The following is a 12,741-nucleotide window of genomic DNA, read 5'->3' as shown; positions in this document are numbered from 1 at the left end:
GGTGTTAGGAGGAATAAAGGAATGAGCTACTATTTATAGGGCGAAATATATGGATGCGCTTCGTGCACTACGTTGGCGTGGCTCCACAGGGTTACTGACACATGTCCAAATCCGGGTGGGGCTGCGTGGCTATTTCTACAACCCTATGCGCATCGCGTACACATGCCTTTTTTTAGATTTTCAAAATTACATATCTTCTTCATACGAGCTCTGTTTTTTATGTTCGTTATATGCACGCAGAGCTATCGTTGGAGTCTACAACTTTCATTTGGACTCCGTCAGTTACTTTTGACTTCATATTTTTCACACATGCTTAGACTGTTAAATCCCATATAAAATGCATAATTTTCTCATCTAGAGTTCGTTTTTGACTGTCCTTATATTGTTGGGCTCCTATTCAATTCTCGTTTAGATTGTTTTGTCTAAAAATCGACCGATCTAAAATTTCGATTTTCTGTATATAACCCCCGCAGATTCGGGTTAGTCAATTTAGAGATAATAAGCGTCAAAAATGACTTTTTGATGGGAGACTATTTAGAAGGGATAATCTTTACCAAGTTATAGTATATGTTACAAGGGTTCCGTACATATAAAGAACGCTGAAATCTGAGTTATAACGCCTCGAAGTTTTACGGCTAAACCGGCATGGCACCGCGTAACGTAAAAAGTGAATTTTTAATAAATTACTTTTTATACTTAGCGATCTAAATGAAAGTCGTAGTATACGTTAAACCGAGAACGTGCATAAAAAGAACGTCCAAATCTGACTTCATATGAGGAAGTTATGACTTTTCTAAGATTTAGCATAGCAGTGCACATCCCGTTCGAATTTTAGATCGATCGATTTTTAGCTGACACAAACTAAATGAGAATTGAATATCTCATTAATAGGAGCTCAACTATAAAAATACAGTCGAAAACGGAGTCCATATGTAGACGTTATGAATTTTACAAAGTCGTTTAAGTGTAATCTTCTCATACTATTAAATTTAAAATCGGTCGAGAATTAACCGATGGAGTCAAAAGGAGAGCTGTAAATCTTGTCAATACCTACGCGTGGATATAAATAACATCAAAAACGGAGTTCGTATGCGAAGGTTGCGGAATTTTGAAGTCGAAAGGGTGCTGCTGTGAAAGGGATGACGTGGCTTAATGTGGACCATTGCTTTCTCCCCACGCCTTGCCACCAGATGGTGACATGTGGCACCAACTCGACGAGTTGGAGGCTCAAACTCGACGATTTTGGGCATTTTTCAGCCTATAAATACCATGCGAGAGCACCCCATTTTCTTCACACCAAAAGCCTTTTTCTTTCTCTCTCTCTCTCTCTAACTTCTCTCTAAGCCCTCCCAAAGCCCTAGTAACTCCTAATTGCTAAAGGAAAGCCCCAGAGCACTAGAAGGCTCCGAGAAGAAGAGCTTTCGACTCAGAAGTTCTGCCTCCACAGAGCCCGGTTCCTCGCTAAACCCCATGTAAGTTTAGTTATGCTTACCGTACTTTAAGTATAACTTATGTTTAAGTTCATTATCGTTATTATGAACCTATAAACGAGATATATCAGTGATTCCAAGTCGTTATACTGATTGATCTACTTACGGGGATGATTTCTAGGCTGTGATTTAGTGAGGTGTTTAAAGTGGGATTTCCAAACAGTATACTTCGTATACCAAACAGACCCTACCTCCGATATGATCCTACCTGGTTGTTCCTTACTTGATAGATCATGAAAGTAGACTTTGATTTAATGATGAATCTAGACTAATAATTAGTCGCAATAAATATTAGACTAAGACTTATCGATAATAATGCTAGATTACGTCAAAGGAAAAGACAATTGCTAGAAGCGAAGCGCTGCTCGAATTTCGAGTCGTCACTTTAACAAGTGAGTGCATAGTTACTTTCATCTTACACATAGATATGAAGTATTTAGTATAAATTATGTGCTATGTGTGCATATTATATGTGTTCTTGATATCTATATTGGATGAACGATTTATATATGTTTACGTGATTTAAACTGTATATGTATTTTTATACTTATAAATATATATTGGGTAGCGACGGGTGATGAGAGACATGTGATGATAGAAAGGTGATGATAATCAGGTGATGATAGATAGGTGATGATAAATAGGTGATGTGAGATGATAGGAGATACCATAACCTTAACCGGCGATGTGGCGACCACGGACTAATCTAGACAGTCATGTGGAAACACCAGCAGGCTCATAACCTGTAGGTGATGAATTACAAGTTCAGGCGATGTTGTAACTACGTATACATGTGATGATACTCTAACCCTTACAATGAATTACGAGTTCATGCAATGTTGTAACTACATATTCATGTGATGATACTCTAACCCTTACTAGACATGTATTGAGGGAGTAACCCCCGAATCAGTATTGTCTATGTGATGTAAGCGATGATCCTTAGGAACAAATATATAAGAAAATGCGATGTAAGGTAAAAATAATGTAGGAGATGACCCTTAGGATGATTCTTTAGGGAAGTTTAAATGAAGAAAATGGGGATGGGTAATCGGGTTAATTATTTGACATAAATTATGTGAAGAAACAAATTAACTATATTATTGTGGGTTGAAAACCCTATGTACTCACCAGGTTTCCCAACCTGACACACTCAGTTTATTTGTATCACAAGTATTGATACGAAGCTACATTACACTGAGAGATTAAATGAGATTTAAATCACTAGTGTAAATGAATATAAAGTTTGTTTATGCTTATGTTTATGTATTGACAATGACATCCCAAAGTTTTAATATAAACAAAATACATTTATTCGGGAATGCTTTGATAATATATTTATCATGTTTTCTGGGAACAAATTCCGCAATATTATTTTTTAAAATGAATACTCTGATTTTCAAATAAGCATAAATAAAATTTTTAAAATGACCGTGAATTTGGGGATGTCACACTGTGACCGCACTATTATGATGAAACTTCAAAAAATCATAACTTCCTCTTATGAAGTCAGATTTGGACGTTCTTTATATGCATGCTCTCGGTTTAACAACTAATACAAATTTCGTTTAGATCAATTATGCTATAAAGTAATTTATCAAAAATTTACTTTTTTTACGATATGCAGATTCGTTCTAGTTTAATTGTGAAATTTTGAAGCATAACTTCTTCATACGTAGTTGGATTTCAGCATTCTTTATATGTACGGAATCCTTGTCGCATATGCTACAACTTGGTTAAGATTACTTATCCTAAATAACCTTTTATCAAAAGTCATTTTTAACGCTTAATATATCTTAATCGACAAGACTGATTCTACGGCTGTTATAATTATCTCCCCCTTAGGATGATTACGTCCCACAATCATCAACAAAACATGGCTTGTATAATAACTCTACATGTTACCTTTCCATCCTAGGTAATAACTGTAACTCTTATGTCTCTTCTATTGAGTTTCTAACTCTTAGACTTCTTGACTGTTGATGGTGCTCAATCATGCACCTGCTCTTTCTTCTAAATTCGATCTCAATTAGAGTCTCCTGCTCCTTCTAAAATTGACTTAACCTAAGATAAGGTTTTTACTCGACTATCGTAACAGACCAGACAATCATGCTCTAATTACGTTTCGTCGTATGATAGAACAACTAGACTCAGGTCTCTTTGAGTCAGATTCTAACATGAAAGATACCTTCCTTCATATCCTAATGTGATACAATCACATTCTAGCATCTAGCACTTCTAGCTACAAGCTTTTTAATCTTTACGATGACCATGATACTTCTATCGGTCGTATCGATTATATTTTCTTACGTTGAACTTTCTTCGTAGGTTAGTCGGACTCGATTCGATATGACCACTATGGTTAGAATATTTATTTTCGTAGTCATTACCGAAACAAAGGTAATGATGGAAATGAATAAAACATCTTGACTACGTAGAGGCTTAGTAACCTTTTGACTCCTTCTGATCCAAGTACGAGTCATGTGCTTCTGGTAGTACAGGACCATACTACCTTCCACACCTACTCATACTCGTCCCAAAAGTTGTCTCGTAATTGTCCCAAGTCACTCCACACACAAATCAATAAATGGTTTAACATATATTCAGAGGTTTTATTACTTTTGAAACGATTACAATCATCTTCAAAGTTTATTACACTTAATGTCTCAAATATTAGGCTACATACTACAACATTATCTATGAGGGATGACTACTTTTATCTTGGGTAGCTTCCTATCCATAACTTCCTGAAGCATCATTTGCTTCTTCTTTTAGTGTCTTTAGAGCCTTTTGTAATGCTCGCGCAATTCCTTTCTTCTCTAGGCAGTCCTTTGAAATATGTCATTCTTCTCTACACTCGAAGCACACTCTCTTTTCGTGTTTGCATTCATCCGAATAGTGACCCATCCATCCGCACTTGTAGCAGATCATTTCTTTTTGCATTACCCAACGTGCTTCCTTCTGCATTCTTTGCACCATTTTGCATCATTGTTATCTTTGGGATTCTTGTCATTGGGTCCATATTTCAGAAATCTACCCTTCTTATTGGGTTCTGAAATTCGTTCACCCTTCATTTTCTCTCCAACTTCCACTTTGTTGGTGGTCCTCCCCTTAATTATGATGTCCAAGGATCTGGCCACTTGGACGGCTGCTTCCACGGTGTTTGCGCTTTTGACAGAAGGACCAAAATCCATTGGTAATCCATTAGAAAACTTAACTTTCTTGGAGAGTTCAGTAAGAACTAGGTAAGGGACTAATTCCATCTTTTCATTAAAGACTGTAGCGTACTCTCTGACGCTCATCTATAATTTCTTCAGGTTCTGGAATTCATTAGCTATTTCCAGAAAGTCTCTTTCTGAGCATTATTATTTTTTTAATTGCACAAGGAAGTTCTCCCATGACATATTCCTTACTTATCCTTTCGACATAACATTAGCCACCCGGTTCCACCAACGTAATACTCCTGTCTTTAGCTGTCTAGTAAAAAAGATTGTTTTCCATTGGTCGTCGCAGTCTCAGCTCTTGAACACCATCTCCCTTTCTTAGATCTGATCCATGAATGCTACTGGTGTCGGTTCTCCAGAAATAATTGGTGATTGGGATGCCATAAAATCTTCATACTTGCATCCATCTCTATCAACCTCTTTGTTGGTGTCGTCCTTCCTAACCCTCGACGATTCTACATTCCTGTTGTAGCCTTCTTCCTCGGGTTGACCTTTATTTAACACTGGTTCTAAAACCGGTGTAGTGGGTTCCTTCCTATTTTCTTAGATTAGTTGTCTAATCTTTGCTTCAACTCCTTCCATCATAACTGGTTTAGGTATTGGTATGACTGCTAGTGCATGTCTATCCATATGCTAAGGCTGGGGTTCAGGCTCCTGGACTCCGATATCATTTCCTAATCCACTACGCGTCCTCACTGTGATGTTCTCTACATTGAAGTAGGCTTTCAATGTACCCAGACGAGAATATATTATGATAGGGAAGGTTTTATTTATGTGTAGACGCATAAGTCCTTCTTATCACTCTGAAATGTTAAATGTCAGTTGTAATATAGTAATAATAATATTTTATGATAGGGAAGGTTTTATTTAGGTTTCAGGTACATCTGGTTTCTAAATGAAGAGTCGGTTTGATCGCACTGCATCCCCTAAAGATTTTATTCTGCAATGATTGTTTAGGATCTTACTCTGATGTTTTGAAAATACTTTTACTCTAATTATCTTTTGGGATAATGAATGAACGGTTTTGACTTATTTAAAGAAAAAATTTTACTCGGTATTTTTGGGATGTTACAATTTGGTATGAGAGCCTTGGTTTGAGGATTTGAGCACACTCTCGGGTATGTCTGAACTCAAAGTGAGGAGTTAATAAAATCTTTTCAAAGAAAATGAGGATTTGAGCACACTCTCGGGTTGACCTTTATTTAACACTGGTTCTAAAACCAGTGTAGTGGGTTCCTTCCTATTTTCTTATATTAGTTGTCTAATCTTTGCTTCAACTCCTGTCATCATAACCGGTTTAGGTATTGGTACGACTGCTAGCGCATGTCTATCCATATGCTGAGGCTGGGGTTCAGGCTCCTGGACTCCGATATCATTTCCTAATCCACTACGCGTCCTCACTGTGATGTTCTCTACATTGAAGTAGGCTTTCAATGTACCCAGACGAGAATATATTATGATAGGGAAGGTTTTATTCATGTTTAGACGCATAAGTCCTTCTTATCACTCCGAAACATTAAATGTCAGTTGTAATATAGTAATAATAATATTTTATGATATGGAAGGTTTTATTTAGGTTTCAGGTACATCTGGTTTCAAAATGAAGAGTCGGTTTGATCGCACTGCATCCCCTAAAGATTTTATTCTGTAATGATTGTTTATGATCTTACTCTGATGTTTTGAGAATACTTTTACTCTAATTATATTTTGGGATAATGAATGAACGGTTTTGACTTATTTAAAGAAAAAAATTTACTCGGTATTTTTGGGATGTTACAATTTGGTTTGAGGATTTGAGCACACTCTCGGGTATGTCTGAACTCAAAGTGAGGAGTTAACAAAATCTTTTCAAAGCAAATGAGTATTTCCAACAAGGTTTTTAAGAAAAGGGATGCGATGCATGAAATCAGCCGAGCTCAAGTAATTATTTCACAAAATACCCATACATGTGTTATGCTTATTATTTTGGTATGAGTATATGAGATTTTTAGCTAGATTAGAGCTAAGAATCTGCTCAAGATTTGCATGATACAATTCTAGGAGAGATGCCTTTATATTCCTGTTGATTGAGCTTTTGGAACTGCATGCTACTATGGATTTTTGATTGTTGGATATAATGGCCTAATTAAATGAGGCATTGGCTTAGATTACTCGATGCTCAAATGCTGCTTGCTTTGTGCTTTTAGGGACTTCCAATAATATTGGCTAACTGTAAAGTGAATATGTTAGGTTACATGTTGTAGGGATTAGATAATTTTAGAAGGTTAGGTTTAACTCTATTGCGCAACTCTCGTTTGAGTCCAACCTTTGTAATGTGAGACGTTGTAGTCGAAGAATTATCTAGTGCATGTGGCATCTAATTGTATTCGTGAGGTAGTTAGAAGGTATTAGAGGGAGTCTTTTCTGCAGCTAATGGCGGAGAGTGGAGTGAGGGTAACGCTAGGAAAGCCTAGGAAGAAGGTTAGAATATGCTTGTGTGAGCATTTTTAGAAGAGATATCCTAGAAGGAGAATCTAGTAAGATTAGCAGTGTGTACTCGATTGAAAGCGGGTATATGTTATTGGGTCGGTCGGTAGTAGACATGAGTAGTTACTTAGATGATCCGGAACGATTCTTGAGGAAAGTAAGGATATGGCTGGAAGGTAGTATTGGACCCATACTACTGAAAGCATAGAATTTGTACTCGAATCGAGGAAAGTTTTGGGCATTATAAAGAGCTGATTGAGGGTAGATTGTATGGTTTGGCTCCATGATTCATTGCAATGTGTTTCCGTCTTATTCAATTTATCGGTTAATTATGGTTGTTCAGACGGAGAATGGGACTAGTGATTGTTAGGGCCTTAGTGGCCATGTCAGTTAGGTTTAAATGGTGCAGACCTAGGCGAGTTAATTGATTTTGAGGTCTCGAGGTCCTTTCTCGAGGTAGTGCCAGTTGAGTTGCAAGATTCTAGAACGGAGCGATCGTGATGATCGGATCGAGGCTTGCAGACGGAGGTTAAGTGATTGGCAGATGGTTTGGGATGTCGCTATCTATGACAGGGGTCATGTTCTTCCAGCTTTCCGCGTTCGAAGGAAAAAGAGGGCAAACATGAGATTTTCAGAGTTGGGATGTAGACCTAGAATTGGGCTAGATGGTTGTGGTTTTTCGCGGCAAGTATGGCAGTGTGGGAATAACTTCTCATTAAGCCTTTAAAACTGAGTTTTCAATAAGAAGAAATTCTAACTTTTCAGAACTCATTTTAATTTTTTCGATTGTAGAAGACAAATTTCCTTTAAAACATGAATAAACTAAGACAAACATTTAAAAAAAAAAACTTATTGACTTATTGATTTCTTTATTGATTTCTCTCACCACATAAACTATTACAAATACTTTTTAAAAACTCATTTTTTCATCATCATAAATCAATAATTCTTTTTTGTGTTTAAAATTATTTTTAAGGTTCAAAATAAAATCACAAACACCCTCTTAATTGTTCTCACCCTAAACACGACATATTCTTCTCTCTCCCCTTAATCAATATTCCATTCATTGTCTCTCACAAAGAACCTCACAACTCTAGATATATTGTTCCTCTTGCTTGTAGTGCACAATCTTTATCCAACAAGTAATTTCTTCTATTCATGCCTATTTTTATCACAGGACTCGAAATTTCATTACTTTTTTCTTATACTATTGTTTATTGTTCTTGAAGCAAATTCTTGGTATGTTACATGTTTAGTTTATCTCATTCATCGTTGTGAAGTTATATTGAAATATCATTTGGAATTTTCAAGAATAGATGGAAGATAATGCCATAATTTAGTGGACAAACTCAAATCGACTTTATGATTCATTTTCTTTATATAACTATATTTGTGGTAACCAATGTTTTAAAAACCGGTTTTTTAGTTGAACCGGTATGGAGACCGGTTTCCGGTTTAACCGGTTCGACCGCTGAGTAAACCGGTTTCTATAATTTTCATCTTTTTTCGTATTTTCGTACACATACCCACATACACAAATCAATAATATGAAGTTCATAAGTTCAAACATTAAAATACACATGAAAACAAGTTGTAGATCATTCTAAAAATATTAAAATAACTCATAACCATAAGTTTTATATCAATCTACGTGCATTAAAAAGAAAATAAAGTCGTAAATGAATATAAATGCATCAAAAAACTTCATAACATTTATCATGTGTTTTTATTCAGAAAAATTTTAATAAATGTGAAAAAACTACTAAAGTTTATTATGCAAAAGGTTTCAATTTCATGTGTTTTTATTCGGTTTAACCGGTTCGACCGGTTTAATTAAACCGGTTCAACCGGATCTTTGTAAAAACCGGCCGGTTCGATCCGGTTCAGAAATAAACATAAAACCGGTGATAGTTGAACCGTTCCCTTCCCCGATTCCAGGTCCAACCGGTTCGACCGGCCGGTTTAAACCAGTTTTTAAAACATTGGTGGTAACTTTAAGAATGACATTTTTTTTTTCAATTTTGTTGAACATTCAGATTTCATACCACATGATCAAGTTTGTGATGTGTGTAGTAATGACACAGGTAACGAATCTAATAACATGATAATAATATTGCTCCTTTAATATTGAATAGTTCGGCGTTGATGATTTAATAACTAGAGTTTTATGTTGTCATATTACTTTTGATTTTGTAATGGAACACAATGATGCAAAATTTCTTAGTTTAAAAAAAATATTTTAGTCAATAAATTATTATTATTATATTTATATTTTATATTTACAAAGATGTATTTTTACGTAGATTTACATGTTTAAAAGTATCCATCTACAAATACAGAACACGCATATATAAAAAAAACTACAACTTCCAACTACCAACTAACAGTTTTGAGGTAGTATTTCCGAACACTTCCTTATTCACTTATTAGTGAATAATGACATTTTTTTAAAAACTAGTTATAAATTGTTAGTTGGTAGCTGGTAGCTCATAGTTGGAAGCTTTTTTTTTTTGTTTTTTTTGTTTTTTGTTTTTTTTTTTTTGCATATGTGTTAGACAAAATTAATTAGAATCTTTTAAAAATATAAAATTAAATAAACATACGACAGATTTATGTGGAAAACACATGTTTCTAATAGTGTGATAATGTAATTATAATTGTTTATTTGTGAAATCAGTATAAAATATGGCCAATTTATGTAGAAAATCATTTAAGGGTTTGCTTTTCCTTGATCTATCATATATTTCAACAATAGGGTGTGAATATTGGACAAAAAATGTATGCAAAAACTTTTCAAAAACAATAATAGAATGCGAACGTGACCAATTGTATAAACGATGAGATATGCTATTAACCTCTAAATTCTTTAATATTGTTTTTATCGAATTTCATTGAACATGTTTTAAATATGTTTCCTTCACATTGTTATAAACGTATGCATATTTTTAAAGCATTTTTCGCACATGTAAAGGCATCGTAAACAAAATGGCTTTATCATGAACAAAGGATTGTAATTCGTATATAAAATTGAGCATCAAATATTATAACACAATAAGATTATCAAGTGTGATTATTTAATCCGTCAATTTTAATTCGTGAGCATCAAACATGAAGACATTGAGCTAATATGGTTGATTCTTTTAGACTTTCGCATATTTGTGAACCACATAATAAATGAGTTATAGCTAGAAAATGAAAGTTTGGTGAATGATGTAAGCTTAATTAATATCATTAACGATCCAAGTTATACACAACCATTTATCTTTTAAAATATTGTATTCTCTATAAAACATAAATTGTCATTAAGAAGAAAAATTATGGTTTAACAAAACAAGTAACCATCAATTACATGGCCATTGTTCATTTAACTTGTTCAATACGAACTTGAATTTTTCTACAAATAATGTGATTAATTAAAAGAAAAGATAAGTTTATATATGAAACAATCACTTACATTTTTCCATAAACAGAAGAACTAAAAACAAAACCAAAAATTGGAATTGCAAATTTGTGTTATTACATTTGTTATAATCAAGTAAAATTGCCAAATTCACCAACATAAAGAAAATATGATGTTGCCAAATGCCAATGGCCCAATCCAATTAATTATTTATCCATGTAATAACATGTAGTATATATCTAAGTTAAAGAATGATTTTCCTACGTGTATTTTTCTGTTAAATTTACAAATAAACTTAAGTCCTTTGTTCAAAATGGCCTCTTGAGGTTCTTGAAATCCATAGATTCAATACAATCCACTCTTCCTCTATGCACATTCATTCCCTTCAACAAATCACCAGATTTCTCCTTCGTTTTCACAGAAGAACCAACCTGCAACAGCAACAAAAGCTTCTGAAAAGCTCCCACTTGAAGTGCTTCAATGGCGACACTTTCCTCTACCCCTTTACTCTTCTCATATCTACTCAGCATCCAAAGAATCGAAACCGAAAACTCAGTCGCCATGTCAGAAACACGAAGCAGTTTCTTCACCAACACTTGAACTGTCAACGCATTGCTGTAAGCCTTCTCAAGCCCTTCGTCAATGCTGCAAAGACCTTCGAGTACACCCAAGGACTTTTCACAAACACCTCGTGAGCAGTCTACAAGCATTTCTAGAAGCTTATCGATTATACCCATGTTGACGAATGTTGAGATTAGGGTTTTCTTGTGGTCAAAAGAAGTTGATGGAGTGACTAAATGGTAAATCGCTAACAATGATGCATTAGTTGTCGTAGGACAAATTGGCTCCTTGATGAGCTTCGCTAAAGCTTCGATACTTCCTTCAATCTCTGTGAATTCATGTAGCTTTGTTTGATCGGATGAAAGAATCTCTTTCAGTATCAAAACAGCATTCCTTCTTCCCGATAAAGTTCCAACCTTTAGAATCCATACAACGGTGCTTAAACATTGGTTCGAACCAAGATAAGATTTTGTATCTTGATCGAAAGGAAGAAGCAAGGTTAAACCAGACAAGATTTCTTCCAAAACTGATGCGTTTTCTTGATTCTTGTAGGAAGAAAACATCTCGAATGTCTCCGATAATATTCTTGCTGACCCATTTGCAACAATGCACCTCTTGTTTCTCTCACTCTCTTTCGCTAAATCTTTCATCTTCACCACCAACTCCATGACACCTTCTGCATTCCCCTTCGCTCTCATGTCCACAATCTTGGAAAGAATATCGGAAACTTGATACGAGTTCGCCGGAGCTCGAGGAGTTGGGATCCGATCAAACCCATATAACTTATTCTCAACGCACCAGTTTTGTATCATCTTTCTGAGAGTGTGATTAGGTACAGGGTCGAGGGTCGTCAAGCTTACGCCGGTGACCGGACATGTGTGCTTCTCATCTTCATATATCCATTTCTCTACACTTTCTCTATCGTAAGTGATCCCTGTTGACAACGTCACCGGATCTTTCATCAACTCCAGGGATATCGGACACCGGAAATGCTCCGGTATGGTGACCTCGACATCAACATCCACCAATTTGGAGCCTTTCTTGATCTTGTTAGCGTTTCTTGCTGCTCTCCGGCTTCTATAGGCAGAAATCATTGTTGGGTGTTCTTGATTAGGTAAAAAGATTCAAAAAGAGTTGAAAATCAATTGTATTTTGTGATGTTTTATGGAAATCTGAGTTGGGTTTTTTGTTAATTTTGGTAAGGAATGATGAAGAAGCGAAGGAGGTGTTGTGATGTATATATAAAGAAGACATGCAAACGCGGAAATCAAAGTTTGAAAAGTTGTTGTGATGATGATAGAAATTCGATTGAAAATAATATGAGACAAAGAACGAGTAATCCATGTAATAAATAATATAGAATAAGATTGAAGGGGGAAGCGATAGTTGAATGTTGACCATTTTGAAAGCATGAAAATTTGAAGTTTGAAACTGCGGATTAGAAATAGTCGAAGTATGAAGGGAAAGAAGCAGTCAACGGTTGATGGTCTAAGAAGGGTCGGTGGGTCATTATAATTTTTATATTTTTTGGTATGATTTTGTAAAGAAAAAATCACCAAAAAAATACCAAAAATGGGGAAGATTCTAAATAAAGAATCAT

The 12,741-nt window shown here is 35.2% G+C and overlaps 1 pseudogene; it reads right to left on the bottom strand.

The window, feature by feature from the left end:
* Window positions 1-10,750: 10,750 nt before the first annotated feature.
* LOC145133779 (U-box domain-containing protein 21 pseudogene) lies at window positions 10,751-12,373 on the bottom strand (annotated as a pseudogene).
* Between the last annotated feature and the right edge of the window lie 368 nt (window positions 12,374-12,741).

Source organism: Lactuca virosa, chromosome 8, assembly GCF_052849685.1.
Source record: "Lactuca virosa cultivar CGN04683 chromosome 8, Lactuca_virosa_CGN04683_v6, whole genome shotgun sequence".
Classification (NCBI taxonomy): Eukaryota; Viridiplantae; Streptophyta; class Magnoliopsida; order Asterales; family Asteraceae; genus Lactuca; species Lactuca virosa.
Note: the sequence above shows the minus strand (reverse complement) of the source record. Positions and strands in the feature narration are given on the sequence as shown.